The 20,974-nt window shown below is 33.0% G+C and overlaps 1 protein-coding gene and 1 non-coding gene across 2 annotated transcripts in view; both read left to right on the top strand.

Moving 5' to 3' along the window:
- Fur2 (furin-like protease 2) overlaps positions 1-20,974 on the top strand; it is a 192,223-nt gene that overhangs the window by 75,209 nt on the left and 96,040 nt on the right. The window lies entirely within an intron of this gene.
- TRNAL-AAG (transfer RNA leucine (anticodon AAG)) lies at positions 20,370-20,451 on the top strand. The gene has a single exon. It is a non-coding gene; the product is annotated as a tRNA-Leu (tRNA).

Raw genomic sequence — 20,974 nt, 5'->3', positions numbered from 1 at the left:
ACATCGCTTTAGTTCGACGATTTTTTTTCTAAGTTTTATCCATGTTCAAACTTCAATATTAAAAATCACTTAAACCTTATTGTTATACGGTATTGTTAAAATCCTCTTTTTAATATTAAAAGTTTTTCATTTAACGACTTTTAAGATGAGATTCATTTACCGATTGAGTACGTTGAAAAGCATATATTATTTAAAGATAAATTCTTCATGAAACCAATGTTGTATGAGATTTACTTTTTTGAGATATTTAAGCGCTTCAGGTTTTTCTTACATGATATTATTAATACCGACATTTTTGTCGGTTTTTCATTGGAATTATCTTCACATATCACGGAGAATGTAGGAATGTTTCGTTTTTCCCGAGAGGTTTCCACTTCAAGTACCTACCGCTTTTTGCTTTTGTTCAAAGTAAATTATGGCAATATATCGCAGACCTCGTTTTATTTAAAATTATTTGAACTGCTTTTGTGAAGGATTCATATCAAAGAGTCTCATATAGATCTGTGGTTCCCAATTAGTTTTTCCTGCGTGCCTTGTTCAAAAAAGACTTATTCGACTTACTTAAAAGAAAACTCGCGTACTCCTTATTCTACTTAAAAGAAAACTCGCGTACTCCTTATTCAAGGAATGATAAATAAAAAATGAAATCACTTTTTTTAACCTCTATTATCATCATAACACAATTTGACAAATGTGTATGTTTTTTTTTATTACAAACTAATTAACCATCACATGGCTTCCCCGTAGGGGAAGGCAAATAGAATAGAACGCCCACTTATCTGCCTTTGCGAACAATCTTCGCCTCTTCCACATTCTTGTGTCTTCTCATACATCAATCGATTCATTAATTAATTGAACAATTCAATAATTAATTCATTAATTAATTTAACCATATCCGCTCCCTATGTGGAGCATGCGGAGTCCACAAACTGTCTCGAGGCTTTTCTGTCGGATGCCAGCCAGCTTGCATCCTCCCAAGTCCGACTCCTGGACCTGCCCATGCCCAAGAGTTTGAAAAATTTGATCATGCCAAGTTTTCTAATTCTTTTTCTATTACCAGCCACATTTGCCTCATAAATTTGTATGTCTACTATTCTTTCTTAACTCATGATTCACATACCCAAACCATCTCACCACATCTTTTTTATTATTATTCTGTTTTGTATTTTCTTTATTACAGACTTTTTACTGCAACAATCACATGATGCAATTATTAAGAAAACACTTGTTTTTATACCACTTTAGTTTTATTAAAGACTACTAGTTTATGAAGCTAAAATTCCATCGTCAGGTCTGTATAATAACTAAAATAAAAAATAGTTCTTTAATTAAGGAGAGGAGTAAGTTAGGAGGAGGGGGTTAGTCAAGGGGCGGAGTTTGAAAACAAAGGAAAAATAAAAAGCAAAGGTGAAGAATTTTGGTACAATATTGTTAGATTTTAGTTTTTTTTGGATTTCTACATTTTCTTTATGTGTAACAATGTGTAATAATATTTTATGTTATATTTTAGTTATTATTCAGACCTGATGATGGAAATTAAGCTTCCGAAACTAGTAGTCTTAAATAATCTTAAGTGGTTTAAAAACAAGTGTTTCCTTAATCATTGTAACATGTCTTACCACAAAGTTAATGCCGAAACAGTAAAGAAAAAATCACAAGATATGTTACGGATTAAAGTGAAATACTTTTACTGATCGAGAATAAATATATTTCAGCAATTGTTGTTTACATTATTGTTTTTTTATGATCAAGTCAAGTGATTGCCCCGAGTACTCTTTAATGCACCTCCGCGTAACCCTGGGCTTACGCGCACCACTAATTGAGAAACACTGCTACAGAAAAGTCAACGTTTAAATAACTTTTAAAAATTTGATTGTAATTTTGTATTAAACATTGAATGACACTTTTTTACACGCCTGCGTTAATTTTCCGTACAAAGAGATGAGATTTTCACTTCTTCCGTATTCTGTTTGCCTTTGACGTGCGAAATTAAAATTATAGTATCTACGTCTGTTCTAAAGTGGCGCATAAATAAATGTCGTCCTGGCGTTCTAAGATCACCCCAAACCACCCTCTCCCCTATTGTTGCACGGATTTAAGGGGTGTCTCGTATCATTACTGTATGATAAGTGTTGGAACATCAGATTACGCTTTTCAGTTGAAATTCAGTTGTTTATATTTGGCTACCTCGCTGGAGGTCTCAGGTTTGATTAAAAAAATATTTTTTTAAACTAACAACAATATTTGTGTAAAATGATATTAATATCTGGAATGCAAGAATAATCACTTTTCCTTGATTTGATTAACAAGATAACACTGTGTTAGTGTGACGCAGTACGATATGTACACTTGGGTACGAAAAGGTTTAAAAAAATACACACGCAAACTTAAATATTAGTATAAAAAAATATAATATGTACTTTATCGATAAAACAGGAAACAAACCAACCCATTTATTGTAACTGCAGACAGTTTTTGAATTCCATTTTTATTTTTTGGGTTATGTATTCAAAAGCAAGCAAGGTTATTGGATTAATTTCTACTTTAATTACATATTTATGATAATATTTGACGCATATTAAGAATTTCATCGTTGAAATATCAACATGTTCATTTTCAAGGTTCATTATTATTTGACGTTTTGAAAAATAATGAAAAAGTGGCGAACGAAGATTTAAAATGTCTTCCGAATAAATGAAGATATATCTCCTTTCTATTCACGAAAGCTCTCTGAGGACTTAAAACGATTCTTTTTCACTACATAAGTTTATTTTTTACGTAATGTTTTGTGCGATTCTCCCTTTGATTCGAACACAATGCGTTTTTCAGGGCGTTTTCTTTTTTGTTTTGGTTGTCAGTTAACGCCACGTGTTTCACCTAGCTCTTATACTTCCTCTCGCTGATAAAAGAAAGATCCCTTTTGTAGATTGAGAGTGGCGTAAAAGTGAAAGATAATACATGAGTGGTTGCCCTATTAGGCTTGAAAAGAATCTCGAGGAAATCTTTTATCAGTAATTTAATCACTGCATAGAAATCGCTAACGAAACTCACAATGAAATGGCGTTGTTCGTATTTTGGTATGAAAATATTACGGTATATTTGAAACTTTTTTTTATACGTGACCACTGAATTGTAAGCGTCAAACCTAAGAGACTTAATGAATTTTACTGGAGTCGTGTTTTGTGTATGTGTCATAAAACGAGCTTGCATTATAACGCTCTTTAATTTAAGTCACTTGATAAATATTATTTTAATATTTATTTATTTACCTACATCTCAACAAAGATAAAAAATAATATGAGAGTCTTGGCATTAAAAATAACTCCTATAATTTGAAAAAATCTAGATTTGTGAATAAAATATTTGAAAACACTCAAAATTTTGTTGATAAATATTTCGTTATTTCATGTTCAATCTTGAGAAATTAACTGTTTAATTTTTAATTAAAGTTTTACTTGGTGATTACCACTAAACGTATACCGTAAAGTGGGTATACATTGCACCAAAATACTGCATTTTTTCAAAAAATTGTCTATTCAGATCAGGTTTTTTACTTTTTCTGAGGTTTCAACTATTGCAATGTAATAACACATATACCTGTAACATGTCTGATACATTTTTAAATTTTTATATATTTTGCCTGTATTTTTTTTTTATATTTATATTTTGGTGCAAAGTATCCCAGGGTAAAGTACAACTTTGCACCATGATATTTTCTCTACACTTTTCGTACTAGAATCCAAATTGACGCAAAGTAAAGGCTATCCTACAAGTTTCGTTGCACCTTATGAAGGGTTTTGGCTCACAGTTTGCTAAATGCAGATTATAATATTGTATAATTATGGAAAAATAAGACAATTGATAGAAAATTCTTTTTAAAAATATTAAAAAATCTAGCACAAATGTTTTTTTTTTTTACAATACTGAATGTTTAAAATTATATAAAATAAATGGTGGATATTAAAATATATCGTACTACATAGGTAATAGGAATTAAAATGAAATTAGGTCTAAATATGGTCAAGTTCCGGGACGGTAAAGAAACCTCTTTTGGATTGCTTTTTCGGTTCTTTTATGGAACCCACTACATCCTTCTAAGAATATTGAAGAAAGTCATCCTTTATCGGCCACTTCTACGATTTGAGACTCTCTTGCATGGATTTAACTGCTCTATCTTTCTTTATTTCCAAAATCTGTCCCGGAAATTTTTCTCCTTCATAATGAAATATGATATATTCTCCCACCTTCTTTTTTACTGGTCGTAATGAAACTGAAGAACAAATACGATAACTGGTTTCAGTCATCGTTTTTGTTCTTCTCCCTCTTCCTCAAAGCTTCCGTGTGAACTATTATCAGTTAATGCTAGATATGCTGGAAGTTTCGATGCGGAAGGTGGGATTATTGATGTAGTTGGTTCAGGTAGCATTTGTGTCTCGTTCATTTCGACATTTGGATCGTGAGCAATGCTCTTACCTGGTTCTGAATTCTGAATTTTGAAGACTGAATTCTTTGGGTTGAATCTGTTTTCTTCCAAAAACTGTTGAAAACTCTGGCGCACGTCATCGTCATACGCTTTTAATGGCAACCGATTAAGCAACTGACTAGTTTTAGCAACAGTCAAGGTTTTATGTCTTTGCAAAAATGACCTTATCCATTCAGAGCCTGGTACATTGTTCTTTAATATTCGTACTCTTCTGCCAAATCTATCCAAATAGGCTATTAGAATGTAGCAAATGTTAAAAACAGTCACTGGGAAACCGTATTCACTCATGTCTACTATGCAGTTTACGAAGGATTGCTCTTCGCGCTTGTCACATATCGGAGGTTTTCCCACAGGTTTTGTGTGCTGACCTTTGAGCTTATAGTTAATTGTCCTTCTGGGGATTTTGAAAATTTCTTTAACCTTTCTTTGACTGATTGTACCATTTCGAATAGCCTCCAAACACTGCTCCACTCTCTTCAGTGTAAAATCACAGTATCGTCTGGCATAAGGCCGCTGTTTGTGTGTTCTTGACATTTTTGAAAAAAATATACCATCAGGAATTAAGTAAGTACGCAAAACCCATATATGTTCAGCAAAAATATCAAGTTGTACTAGCCGTTTTAAGACTTTTGATCAAATTAATTAACTATGGCCCTTTGTGGATACTTTGCACCAGGTGCAATGTTACCCCAAATGTGGTCAATACAAGTCAGTTCTTAAAAAAATATCATTTTTACATAAACTTGACAACGTAACCAAAAAATACAGCATTTGAGAAAAGCAGGGCCTACATACCTACGATTTAGAGACCACTCACTTGTTGTAACTTGTTTCAGTATACTGATTACACTGGATTTTTTCGGACACAATTTTCAGACAGAAAACTTTCTTTACGTTCAGACAGGAAAAACGCATTGAAGCAATAGCGACCGACTGTTACTTCTGTAAACTAAAAAGTAGATTGAAGTGCCATCTATCAGAAACAATAGAAAGTAGAATGAAAAATGACAAGTATCAGAGATGACCAGCTCCACAATTTCTTTACAGAAGGTGGTGCAAAGTATCACCCATGGTGCAAAGTATACCCACTTTACGGTACCTTAAAATCTATCATCACACGTGTTTCGATGCATTTCGCATAATTTTCAAATACCTTTTGTGAAGCTAATACTAAATTTTGGAGTTGTGTCTACGGGACTTTGAAGGATGAAAAGGGGAAAGGAACTGTTTCATATTTTTACCATTTTTTTTTTTTCAGTGGAAACAGAGAAAATGAGTTGAATTAAAAGTATATAAATATTACCATAAAGTGACTACTAAATAAATTAATGAAATTATAAAGTTTATGTGCATATCAGGATATAGTGCATTGATCGTATTTAACGTATTTTGTTACTGTCAACCGTTTTAAATATGATGTTTTTGCAGTATTTTTAAGTTATTTTCAATGACGTGGCATAATCTCGTATAACGATATTTGGTTGTTATTTTTATCAAAATTAATTATGGTTAAAAAAGTTATTATTTCAGTTCATTTAAATTATAAGGTAACCACTTATCTAGATTTTTATTCATTTACCTTGGTAATTTGAAAATTCGTTTCGTTACAGTCAATTTGTATTTCGTGTGATAAATTATAATGTTTTTTTTTCGCCAAGAAAGTCTTTCAACACAACATTTTCAATTTGGAGTAAAACAAGGCAATCTAGCCGCCAAAATCATCCTTAATTTCCTGTTTACATCACATCACATTCATGTGCCCCAACCCTCTCGGCGTATCGCGTGACTAGTTCCAATTTCTGCCGCGCTACAACGCCAGTGTGAGGTTAGTTACTTTCCGCCAAATTACTGTTATTTTCTTCTTCTTCGCGTTTCCCGCTTTTTATGCCCCAGCCGTCGCCTTCCGCCCCCTTTCGGCTATTTTTCTATCGACGGGAAGTAATTTGGGAGCGTTACGGCCGAACGGTGATGTGTTTCTTTTCCTACTATTTCTTTCCATTCTCGCTTGTTTTGTTACCGTTTTGGCCGCCATTCGTCTCGGAGACGGTCAATCAAAAAGCCGTACGGATTTCTTTACCTTTTCGGTGGAAACTCTACCTTTTTCCAGCGTGAATGATGCCTTTTTTGCGCCCGCGGTGCCTGCGCGAAACGGAAGACGCAATTTCTTCCCTATCCGCCATCTCGCATCTTTTTTTCACCATTAGTGTTCGCCGTCAAATTTGCGGCAGTTTTGTTGATGTTTTGATATTTGTCAGCGTTTTAAATTATGTCGCCGACTCGTCTATCACGCTGATGAGATTTAAATGAATATGGCTTCCCGCGTGTAATTTGGGTAAGTGTGTAATAAATCCGAATTATTCCCATAAGGAAATATGTTAATATTAAAGGAAAAGAAAATTTCGTTCGCCTTTTACCGCGTAATATTTATTAAGACGACTTAATTTGAAAGCTCCTTTTCCATATTTATTATATGTTTGCAAAAAGTGGAAGGTAAATTTGCTACCCTGCCATTTGTATTCATTAATCTCATTACCGGTATTCCTATAAACCTTACGAAATTAGTATAAGGATTTTGATGAATGGAGGAGTTTATTGGATACGTGAACGAAAAAACGGTACGTTTCTTCAAAGGCATTTCGCGGAATGCGTAAAATTTAATATTTACCCCGAGGGTGGAGTTCTAACCTAAATATTTTTGTACACGTTAACATAATTTTGAGGTTAATGTTCCAGAAATCCATAACACTTTTTTTACGTTATATGCACTAGCGTTTTATAATGAAGCTTTTTTTTTTTAATTTCTTATGTTCGTTCCTATTACCAAACACATTTTCCTTATAAATTTATTGAACCATCCTTTATTCACTCATTCTATTCAAATGCCCAAACCGTCTCAACACACCTTTCACAATTTTATCGATAATGCTTATCTCAGCCTTATCATTAACCTATCCGGAGTGTGTTTATGCGGATAATACTGTATTTGGGGAGCGAGTTTTTTTTTGGTATTTTTTTAGTATTACTATAAGCAACACATATTTTTTAATAAAAAAATATTTACACCAGTTAACACGATTTATATGAAAATGATTGGAACATTGATAAATCATATTTCAAACATGTTTCGATATAAATCATATCGTAAATCATGTTTTGCGTCAGCCGCATTTGTACAGCCACACTTCTATGAGGAAGGTTTGGTATGGCCGTACATGTACGGCAATGTTTCCAAACAGATAAAACGATAAGATTTTAATAATAACAAGACTTTAATTAAGATTTTGCTTACTTAATGGCTCCTTAAAATATTAAATTTAGTGTAACAAAAGGGTTCCAACGCTAAAAAAGTTAAAGAAACGCTTGTTTCCATGAACCTGAAATATTATTATGATCCAACGTTGGGCTCATGTGCTTTCAATATATTTTTTTCATACATTTTCCATGTACAAAAAAGGCAAGTTCTCGAATCTTCAAGCCAGGGGAGCTTGGGAGTATAGTATGCAAATAGCGCTATTAAAATCAGTTTGGAGTGCTAACGACCTTTCAGTGAGGTCCGTGTTTACCCGGATTCCTCTTTCCCTTTGTTAGAGCTCTGCGGGAGGTGCTTCACCTATGGAAATGAGTACATCGGAATATATTACTCCATTCTTGACTAATTTTATTTTACATTTGTTGATTTATGCCATCACGCTTTACATATTGTTTTGGGTATTTTTCCAAAGTGCGGTTTGCAAACTGTAGAAGCGAAAAATTGATGTAACTTTTTCATAATGTAAATAAGGGTGGATTTCAATCAAATTTCAGTGCATAAACAAGTTGTATCTGACCATGCTTGCTGCGGCTTAGTCTAGTTAAATGAAAAAGAAAAGAAAAACAGAAATCAAACATTTCTGGTTTGTTTAATTTCAGAAAGCATTTGCGAATATTTCAATATTTATTAGCGTTCCATTTCCAGTGAATAACTTATAACTTCTTCTTACCCTTATCCGCACTCAGTGGTGCATAGGGCACTGAATCGTATTGAAGCAGTGTTATCTCGATCGTTACTTACGTGAAGGTAAGGTGATCACTCCTGCTCTTCAGGGACCAGTCCAGGGTAGTATAATTTAAAAATTAGAGTGTAAAATCACTTATATTTATTTTCACCCCCACCTGGGATCCGAACGCGGCACCTCCAGCACGGTAGCTAAACACGCTAACCATTACACCTCGTAGGCGGACAATAAAAAAAATATTTAAAGAAAAAACCTCTTGTTTGATGCCTTATGTAGACTTATATCAAGATAATTAAAAATGCTTTAAATGTTGTTATTTGTTTGATTACGGAGTTGGTATTGAATAATACACCACATCGTTTAAAAATTACTGATCCGATATATTGTTTTTACGTAGCAAGACTAATTTATCTCTATCATAAATGTATTTTATGGAGTAAAGAATGTATGATAAAAAAATTATTTTTCGAACTAAATTTAAGAAATCTTATATCGCCTGATATAGAAACAGGTTTCAAATATCAAGTTTCGAGGTTGTTTGCCGTATGCAAAAACAAATCTCCTTCATGAATATTCAGGCTAAGTTCACCTTCTAACCTCCTGCAAGCCGTGTCCCCGGTGGCGGGCGCCGCTTGGATTGTACTCCCCCGCCGTATTAGGGGTGGCCGTAGTTCACTGTAAAGTGACCCGACGCTAAAGGATTTGCGTCAGAATCCAGGATTTAGTACTCAAATCTCCTCTTTGTCTGAGAATATGGGATTTATCCTATTATGCCCGATATTTTGAAACCATCAAATACATTTATGCTCGATACGGTACATTTACATATGTTTAGTAATAAAAAGATTGTTAACTTTGTGGTATGGTAATATAACACTCTCCTTATCATTCATCGGTCACTATGCAATTAATAAAGACTTTTTAAATTATTATTTTCTAACCCTTACCCGCACCTAGTGGTGCATAGGGCACTGCATCGTGGCGACGCAGTGTTAACTTGATCGTTAATTACATGAAAGCAAGGTGATCAGCCCTCCGCTTCGGGTACCAGTCCAGGGTAGTATTAAAAAGTGACTCACATTTATTTGACCCCCTGGGAATCGAGCCCGAAACCTCCAGTACGGTAGCCGAGCGTGCTGACCATTACACTACGGAGGCGGAAAATAAAGACTTACCCATAATAAATAAATAACCAACTAAATTTTAAATTCCCGTTGTGATTCATTTGTCTCTCTCTCTCTCTCTCTCTCTTTCAAAAGTTTATTTTTGTACCAATGTCTGACCGTAATAATTTTATTTGAATGACCTGATCATGGAATAATTATTTTGAAACCGGTAGTCGTGAATTAGTGTTTATTTAAGTGGTATTACACAAAGTGAACGATGAATGATAAGGAGAGTGTTACATTCACATATGTTTCTTTGTTGAAATACGTGACTCAGTTGTTTTGATATGTTAAATGAAAATTTGTGTAAAGAAACGTTAAAATGATTGTTAGATTCACGAAGTAAAACCGCGGTGACGGCCATGTGTTGAATTATTTTATTCTACGAGATTATCAGTATGTCACCAGTAGAGAAGATCAGACGACTCAAAGGAAACTCACAACTTAAATTGGATGCTTGTGTAAAAGGCAAAAGAAAAATCAAATACAAGACATCCAATCTTTAAAATAGAAAAAAAACTATTAACAATTAATTAACCATATAACACTGACTAAACTTCACCTTTATTGTCCATGTTCCCACTGATAAAAAAAATAATGATCAGCTTCTAACTCCTCTTCATCCTTCAACGTCCCAAAGATACAACTCTAATCTTTAGACCCACTTTTTTTTTTAAATCTAAGTTCTACTCTGTAAACACTTCTGTTTCTAATAATTTATCTTGAGACACGTGTTTTGATGAATACCGCATCATTTTCAAACACATATGCTATTTAAAAATGATGTGAATATATTTTTTTTATTTATTTATTTCATAGATACATTCATATTTATTTCGTAGATACATTTACTATTTGTATTACGGCTCTTTAGGCATAGCCTGTGTTGAGCCGAAATACTTACATGTTAATTTATTTTTAATTTAATTTTTTATTTTATTTGTGTATGTGTTTTTTTTTTATTATTAGATTACATACATAAAGAGATACAATAATAATTTACAGTATAAAGTAAAAGTGGGACATATTCACCAAGTGAAATTAAAAATTACCTGTAATCTTGTCGATAATTAGTCATATTATCATTTTATCGCATCGATGATGTCTTAGAAAAAAACTTTTATTAAAACAAACGTCAATAGATTTTAATTTGAAGGAATATTTTTTCTTCTTTAAATCAAATAATAAAAAACATCAAGATTTTATACGCCTTGGAAGATGGTTTCGGAATAAATTTATTTTTACGTGACTGCCGCTTTTTCACGATCATGTTTTATTTATCGAGCAAAACGTTTTTGTTCTAATATTATTTTAGGATTTTTATACGTTCCAATGAAAAATATTTCCCGAGGTCGTAAATCTAGGATTGCGCGGAGAGAAGGTGTTTTTGATGATGAAAAATGGTCGGAGTTGTAAAAAAAACTATATAACAAATGTGAATGGAGAGATAAAAGTCAACGAGGACTGAAATATGATGTAAGTAGGAGACGATGACCAGGGGAGATAGCTAGTGTGAGTGTGTTGAAAGGAAATAATATATATTTTTGTGCAGATTTAGTATAGATGCAGTGTCAATCTTAGAGTATATTTTCAAAAATGTTTAAACATACTCCTTTGCGTATTGTCTTGAATCGCGTTTGAAGATTTATATTTAGCAAATGTTACCTTTTCCTGACGTTCTGTACACAGCTGATGAAATTAACTTAAGATTTGTGCATGTGTTGTGTTTACCTGTCATTATTCGATATATTAAGAAAATGAGATGATATTTTTACATCGATTTTTGATCAAGAATCAAAATAAAGCATGTTGAAAAACATCGCACTTTAAAAAAACGATAATTCCGGTAAAAGGCTTGTTTTTTAAAGAACCATAATTGTGTTTTTATTATATACACACATGTTTTACGTCCTACTATATTCGTTAGCCTAAGCGGTTTTTTTTTAATTAGATATCCGATTGCGGTAGAGTAGCCTCGAACACAAAAACTCTGACTCAAAGTCTGCGACACTAATCACAGGACCACAAACCGACCGAAAAATATGGTTTTAATTACGATTTAGATCTAACGTTTCAGACTTAAGATAAACTGTAGCAAAATCTGGTTATGCATGCAGTCACGTGAAAATTTAAATCAATTGATATAAAATCAATAAAAACAGTTTTTTTTATTTATTATGTTACATCCGAGTGAAAATTACAAATAATGTGTCAAAAATAAAAACCAAAAAAAAATATTTAAAATACTTGATTGATCTTAACATGATCAAATATTTCAAGTAACTACTTAAAAGTGGTCCGGAGGTGAAGATGGTTTGAAAATTTGAAAATACAGAGTTTTGTGGCATTCTGCTCGCTCTGCTTACCTTTGCGGGAAGTGGCATGTTGGTTAGGTAGTTTTTTTAGTAAAGATTCCATTTTGATAAAACTAGTAGTAAATATACTCGTGTGTAAAGAGAACAAACAAAGAGAACAAACGCATCGATATTGCAGCAGATGAGGAACACTGATCATCTTTCAACTCTTTGCCGAAGACGATTCCGTCAGTTCTTCGGCCACATTGCTCGTAGACTACCAGACAGCGTGGAGAGGCTTGTCATACCTGGAGACCTAGAAGGTCGGAGAGCTAGAATTGGATCTCCAACCCGATGGACCAAACAGATGAAAGATATCACATGCCTCTCCGTTGCGGGAGCTCTAAATACTGCATAATGCAGGTAAAAATGGCGGAGTGTTGTCTAAGTTTTTTTTAAATAGGAAATTAAAATAAACGATAATTTTATAAAAATTATTTCAATTAACGAAATTTTTTTTAAAATTAACATAGCTCTTCTTCATCCTCAAATCATCTGGTATTCTAAATGTTTTTTTCTTTTTTAACCCTTCTGGTCCAATGTCGAATCTCATTCGACATCGATTTTTTGCTTTTAGGTCCCATGTCGGATGTTATTCGACATTTTTTTCATCATTAGTATTATTTATTTAAATTCTAAGCTTACATGTTTTCACTCGTATCTATTACAACAGTATGTGGAGCAGAGGACAACATATTGTTTTCCAATTGGAATATAACTGTCTACCTAGATTATATATTTTTAATTTTGGGGGACCGGAAAGGGTTACAAACCAATAATAATGTTGTTTTTTTTTTGTATTTCACGATTGAAGGTTAAAATTCAATGTTTATAATAAAATAACAACTATTTAATTTTTTAACATTAATTTTATTTGACCAGCAACAGGGATTTGTCGTAACCGACATCATAGGACTTGTAATTTCGGTTAAGACAAAACCCGGTTGCTGGTCAAATAAAACTCATGTGGAAAACATAACATAGTTCTTATTTTATTCAATAAAATGCAGTTCCACCAAGAAATGTCAGTACAAAACTTCAATGTATATAATAAATAAATATGTGAATTTGTTTCCTTTTACGTCTGTTTGTTTTCTGCCCGACGCATGAGAGCGGCTAGACACCCTGTACGGCACGTCCCCTCTCCTCCCGCCCGCGACATCTACATTCATATCCGGTGCGCACGTTCGGCGGGAAAGTTTTTCAATGCGAGCCTGCTTATTATTCCGGCCGCGAGAGGCGCTAGTCGCTAAGTGAAATGCTCCGTTTTGGCGGGAAAGGGCCGAGAAGTGGCGGCGGCCGCACGCCCGTTGTCGAGGAAAACACATATTGCACCTTGGGATATTGTAAATAGCTCTGGAATAATGAACACGCGTTACGTACGAGTGTCTGATGCATAAACAAACGTTCAAAAAATAAAGTAGGATCTTCAAAATGAACAAGAATGTGTTATTATCAATGCATATCCACACCTCAAGCAAATAAAGTCGGATCTTTAAAATGAACAAAAATACAACACTTGTTTTTTTTACCACTAGAGTTTATTTTATGACGACTAGTTTCGGAAGCTAAGCTTCAATCTTCAGGTTTAAATGTAAACAAGTGTTTTCTTTAATAATATCATCATATCTTACCACAAAGTAAATGCCGAAACAATAATTAAAACAAAAATATATATGATTTTCAATAAACATCACCAAAAGTTAATTGACAATAAATTTCTCATTTTTGTGACATCTCAATATACATGGATGAAAAAGAAAATGGAAGTTGTATTTACAGGGTGTTAAAACTAACAAATTATTAATTTTTCAATAAGCAATACCAAACGTCAATTGAGAAAAATTTCTCTTTTTCTACTTTTTAACAAAGATAATGATAAAATGAACAAGGATAAATAAAATGAATAGGAATAAATTATTCACCATTTTACCCATGATTGATAAGAGCACTACTCAATTTTTTAAACTTCTATATTTATAAATTATTAATCTCATGACACGTATGGGTTTACAACGGCCATCTATTTTACACTGAGAAAACTTTTTTAAGTAGAGATCTTTTTTTATTTGGAGATTTATTTGAAATATTGACCTAAAAGCTAATTTTATTTCTCTTCTTATAAAACTCCTATTTTTCTCAGCATTTGCAATATTGCATGGGGCATGTACATTTTGATATTCTTAATGGTTTGGTTTCTAAATAATCCTTTGTATTTTATGGTAGAAAGCTGCCTTCAGTTTTTTTTTTAAATCCATGGAATTGGTACTTACGTTTATGTTATTTCAAGCAACGTAGGGGATATTAATTTCCATGTAATATAATCTGTTGACGTAATGCAGGAGGGGAATGTATAGAAGAATGGCATATTCATGAAACGTAGAACATTACGTTCATAATAATATAATGACGTCATTTTTCTTGTTGCGTACATCCGTTAATCAAACAACACGTGAATTTTCTTTTCAACGCCACTGAAGGGTGAAAACAAATGTATTTCTTTCAAAGAATATATGAATGTAAATGATACAAGATAAAATTCTGGTACTCCTTGATGTATTATTATTTTTTCAAATGGGCATTTATGTGTGAATTTAATATAATCTATCAAGGTTATTTTTTTCTCCATCTGAAGTTGAAGAATACCATTTGATATAAATCAAATGACATTCTTCATGACCAACAATAGGCCGACGTAAGTAATCTTTATACACTTTGAAATCTTCCGCCACATTCCCAGGTATGGTATGGAAACGGTTCCTATTTGGCTGAGCGTACTGGATGAGAAAGTGAACGGGTTGTTTTGTTCAAAAACGATCGAATTTCACGAAGTCGCTTCATAAATTGATCCACAAATTGCCCTGTTTTGGTATAAGACTCACCAATATCGAAGTATGTTTTCAATATTTCCCAAATCGCTCACTCCTTTCAACAACGTCAATTATAAAAAGAATAGATTTTTCAGGAGATCGTTTTTTAAGTTTAAGAATATAATAAAATGCACTAAAAATAAATATAAAGCCACTTTTTGAACTTTTTACTGTGCAACAGATCTTTTAAGGTAAAACCTGAAGGTTTTTTCTCCATTTGAAAAATATTTAGGGTACTTATATAAAAAAAATATTAAACAATATCTTTTCTTCAAAATGCAAAAACATCACTTTCTGCCCTGTAGCGGGTAAATATTAAGTTAAAAATATGCCGCTTTTGCTGGGATAAAGTACATTTTCTGGGCATTCCGAAAACATGCCCAGCTGAAAATTTACGGGTTTTGATATATGGCATTGTTGGAAGGAGTGAGCGAAATACGTTCAAGCGTAAAACGTCCCACATCGTAAAATTAAATAATATTACTGATTTTCTATCCATTTGTGAATGTTATTATACCTTTCGAACTTAAAATAAACCTGTAGTTTGAATCCTATATGTCGATGGCCTACCTTTTAGTAGATTTGTAATCAATAATCCTGTTTTGATTCTTCCCTCTTTGTTTCGAAATATGTTCATTATTCGCGTGATATCTGAGTGAAATGGTTACTCATTTATATCCGGAATTATTCATTCCACTTGTAAGAGGGAAAGTGGGGTCCTCGTTTTTCTTTCCACGTTTCCCACTTTTTGTTTGCAAAGTGCTCTTTTAATTTTCGAGCCCCATCCAGAAGAGATGCTTTGTCTTAATTGAAAGCAATTGTACGCTTCAAGGCACTACAATAGATGAGTTTCTTATGCCTTTCTCTCTCTCTCTCCTCGAGTTTCATTCCGATCTTCTGCCATTAAGGCGCCACAAATCTGCATCCTAATAATGATGTTTTTTTTCGCCATGATGGTTTCTCTGATAAACGAGTTGTATATTCAATAGACGTGTCGATTTTAAATGCATAATATCGTCCGTTTAGATAACTCATTAATCATAAAAACTATATTCAACCTTTTCAACCTTTAAAGTGCTTTAACAAATAAGTAAATCAAAATCAAATGAATATAATAACTTATATGTAGGAGTTTAAAAAATTATATTAGTGTGGTTGTGAATTATGGGTAGAATAGTGAATGTTGCACATGTGTAAAAAGATCATTTAACCAGCCTATGACAGATCATAAGCTCTGTCAATGTACACACTTCCTAGTTATTTTGGAAGTCTGTATATATACAAGGCCGTATTCATCTATGATGAACAAAATATAAAAAAAAAACTTCTGCGAAAACCCACATTTGTGAACAAGTATTTAGATACACTCAAAATGTTGTAACCACGTTACAATTATTAAACTTAAAGTGGATTTAAATAATTGTTTTTTTTTTTTTAAATATGATATTGATAAACAGGATGATCGAAACATGAATATAGATTTTGGCCATTATTCACTTTAAATGCTTTTGTCATGAAGCGATTATTTCTCGCAACCAACCTGATTTGTACGACAAAATACTATTCTTACAATTTGTATACTATTCCTTTAATTCTCTGTGTTCGAGATACAAGCGATGACTAACTTCTTCTCCTGACTGAGGATTTTCCGTAACGACATATTTCAGAGACATGTAATTGCATAACGCTACTTTGCATGCGAATATATTCAGAATGATAAGAAAATGGATGAGTCGAGTGTCCAAAACTCTCATCTGAAGGAAGTTACAGACTCGAAAATTCTCAATAGGGAACAAGTTACTGTTCCGCGAACTTAGTTGGGAAGTTCACTCGGCAAATTGTATTAGTATGGCGTTCTTTGTAAACAAGATTGAGCTCTCAACGGTTTTATTAATCATTTAGGAAGTCCGGAATGTACTCGGATTTATCGTGAATAATTAAAACGAGCATTTCGCAAAACAGTTTTCAATAACTCAGCGAGCTTATTGGATTCTGCTATCGCGAAACTAACGTCCAATTGGAATAATCCTCTCTATAAATTTGTAGCTGAAGGTATGTAAATGGAATGTATAAAAACCGCTTATAACGAGGATTTTTCTATTAATCCGGCTTTTGTCGCCTGTAAAAGCCCCGCGCTAATTGTGGAGTAAAGCAATTCTCTGCAGCCACTATCGACGTATACTTTTAATTCACTTACTATGTATAGGATCCCTGTTGTAAATTGATTGAAGTTTTATTCATTTTCTGTTTAAAAATCACTGATAATCGTGTAACATGTAACTAATCAGCAAAATTACACCTATAATTTATACAGTTCTTGAATCAATGGCCTCAAAGACGGTTTTCAATATCACTTACTGTATTTTTTGACATGTTGTTATTTCCATATCCTGGCATTTTCGACAGTCTTGTTTGAAAGTATATAAATTTCAGTAAATTTGTTTTCTCAATAATATTTAATGAGTTACCCTAGATTGGCACCTGAAGTATATGACACATTTCTTTACGTTTATGTTATTTACATTGAGGATATTATATATTCAATCCATATATTATGCACTCGATCGCACTGGAAAACTACGCACCTACATGTTTTAGTCCTGTGAAGAAAAAAATAAAGTATCATACCAATTTTCAGATTTATTTGATGTGATATCGATTTTTTGTATTAATTTATTTTATAACTTTTTTAATTAATGTTTTACTTAGTAAATACCACTTTTTCTTAAAATCTACTTTGACACGTGTTTCGATGCATTCCGCATAATTTTCAAACACCGTATTTGAAAATGATGCGGATACGGTGTTTGAAAATGATGCGGAATGCATCGAAACACGTGTCACAGTAGATTTTAAGAAATAGTGGTATTTACTAAGTAAAACATTAATCAAAAATGGACCGATTTTACCATAAAGTGACTGCCGAATCAATTAGTGAAATTATTTTATAACGTCCAGGTAAACAAAAAAAATGTTTTTGTCTTCTTTTTATAAAAAAACTCAACGTTTTATATTTTTCTATCTACAAAAGGTTTTGAAAGATACCTCAGTAGTTTTAATTTTGAGTATGAATCATTTATGGTATGATACGAGTTTAACTAATCAAACACTTTATAAAGAATACCGAGCGTATATTTATTATACAAACAGTTTCGTGGTACTGCATCGGTTATTTGATAAATTTGTTTGCTATGCGCTAATCCATTAAACCTTTTTCTGTTTTGCAGTGCGACCGGATTAGAACCGGTTTTGTTAAAACGAATGGAATTGTAAAGAGGATTTATTCAGTTTTGTTTCATTTCAAATGGAAAACACTCATACGTATGTTCCATACAATATACTGATACCCTGGTATCGATAATCATTCAATTCATTTTCAATCCTTCTCACCTCAAAATATCTGCAAATATATATTCCAGTACAAAATTTAAAAGATATTATATTTTATATATTAAAAACATTGTTAAATTTGTGGTATGGTAATATAACACTTTCCTTATCATTCATCGTGCAATTTGTGTAATACCACTTTCAAAAATACAGAAGCTGAAACCGGTAGTCACGAAGTAGTGTTTTAAAGTGGTTTTACGCAAAGTGAACGATGAATGATAAGGAGAGTGTAGAAATAGATACTAATAAGTTTTTTTTAATTAGTTAAAAAAGGAAAAATCGGATATCAACTATCCACTGCCAGTAACTAAAGCCCATTTAAAAAAATTCTAAATGTATGTATTATATTTTATTTTAAACCCAACTTGATCGATGTCGTGCTTTCAAAGCTAAGCTAATCAATGATTTTTTCATTCCTAATAAGTATTTTTTTTTGCTTGGATTCTATAATTCTCACGTCGCTTCATGTGTGAGTTCGCGCTAGTATCTTTAGTTGATTTCAGTACGCTTTTATTTAGCAGATACACTTTTATTTAAATGTATGCAAGATTCTTACCGAATTATTTTACAAATCCCAGATTTCTACTTCAAAGTGTTTTGTTAGAAGGGGCGTCGCTTATTTGATTGAAAATATTAAAAATATATTACACGCCCGAGCAGACTTTAAACATCAACTTTAAGTGTCAAGGGGAGGCTATATTTTGAGGGACTACATAATTTTGAAGGACTTTTCATTTATTTTTTAACCGGGGCTAATTCAGAGGACCGAACAAGAAAGGCGAGTATAAAGGGAATGACGAAAGAAATTAGGTATCTTGTAGAATGGTGTATTTTATTGAAGTTTTTTTTTTCAAGTCGTCTCACTTGGTTTTTTTTTTTGAGCGATTCGGGGAGCTTTCCTCTGGGGAGAAATGAATTCATAAGCGCGGGTGAGTTGTTTTGTCAAATATATTTAATTTTACCGGTGTCGTTTGTTTAAAATTAAATTACGCCTCGAGTCCGTGTTTCATATTTTATCAAAGCGACGATAATTTTATTATGACCTTTTTTATTTCGTTTTTTTAACGAATTCTACGAATTTTTCATTTTCTCCGTTTGCGAGTGTATTTTTCGGGTGTATGAAATATACGACTGAGTTATTATTTTCGACATCTCAACATAGATGAAGAAGAATCTGGGTATTCACTGGTCTTACTACCTACCTACAGTTGACCTAATGATAGATGAATTATATGTATTGATCTTAATTTCTACTTCAAAGGACTTATACTTCATGATCAGATCTTGTATTTATAGAATACGAACAGTCAGCCAGGTATGAAGAACTTTTATTTGGAATCGTTTAATTTTTGTTCTTTTTATAATGGCATTGATTATTTTGTGGTATGGTTATTATAAAACACAACAATCTCCCGCGAGTGTTTTTGCATAGAATTTTCACTCATGAATTACATGAAATTATAGTAACTTCAAACATAAAGAGTAAATCCACTCACGAGTGGGCATAGGCTATAAAACTTAAAAAGTTGAAGCCAGAGTAGGGTCATGATAAGCGGTGTTGCATAAGCCGTAGCTAGATTTCAGAGTCACTTGGACGTTGGGTAATTCAAACAATAACAATCTCTTTATCATTCATCGTTCACTTAGTTTAGGTGATCACTTTATACACGTGTATATTCGCGATGATAACCATGATTGACAACTAATCTACTCGAATTTTCGAAGTTATATTTATCATTCATTCAATTGGCACCTTTCTTTACATGCGAGTTCCTGGGGCCATCTATGGTTGAGTTGAGCAAGTTATTTTGTATGTATTATTAGCAGAAACCCTCGTGCATTACTCCGCTCACATTCGCCACATATGTTTTCCTTGTGATCCCTCGTCATCCACTCGCTCTACAATATAAGATAATACTGTAAAATATTATAGGGAATCAAGATATCTTCAATGTTGTGTCAATAATCTGGTCGTTAATTGTAAATATAAACAAGATATTAATATAAACATGATACATACTTCTATTGGTTAACGTTCTCATAATATGTAATCTAATCTTGGACCAAATCCAATTTATTTTTAAAGATTATTTGACACACCGCGCTTCGTCGGTAGCGTGGCCGAGCGGTCTAAGGCGCTGGTTTAAGGCACCAGTCTCTTCGGAGGCGTGGGTTCGAATCCCACCGCTGCCAAGTATTTTTTTTCAAGTGTTAAATTTTCAAACATAAAGAATGCTATGCGTCTCTTTAATTTATTTTAAAATTATCCTTGTTTATCACATTGTGCATAGCTTAAACTTAAATAAAAGATTACTTGGTAAATACCACTATTTCGTAAAATGTATTATGACACGTGTTTCGAAGCATTTTGCATTATTTTCAAACACAAATGTGTATGGAAGCATGTGTCATAATAGATTTAAAAAAATAATCGTATTTACCAAGTAAAATACAAATTAAAAATAGATAGATTTTACCACAAATTGACTGCCGAATGGCAGGAATGGAAATGGTCTACCTCCGTGGTGTAATGGTAAGCGTGTTTAGCTGCCGTGCTGGAGGTCCCGGGTTCGATCCCCGGAGGGGGGGTGAAAAAAAATATTACTGATTAAACACTCTTTTATTTATTTAATATTACCCTGGACTGGTCCCTGAAGCCCGGGAGTGATCACCTTGCCTTCGTGTAAGTAACGATCAAGATAAAACTACGTCAATA

This window comes from Brachycentrus maculatus, unplaced genomic scaffold (assembly GCF_059751285.1).
Source record: "Brachycentrus maculatus isolate JH-2025_06_01 unplaced genomic scaffold, ASM5975128v1 h1tg000490l, whole genome shotgun sequence".
In the NCBI taxonomy this organism is placed as follows: domain Eukaryota; kingdom Metazoa; phylum Arthropoda; class Insecta; order Trichoptera; family Brachycentridae; genus Brachycentrus; species Brachycentrus maculatus.
This window is presented reverse-complemented; position numbering and strand designations above follow the sequence as displayed.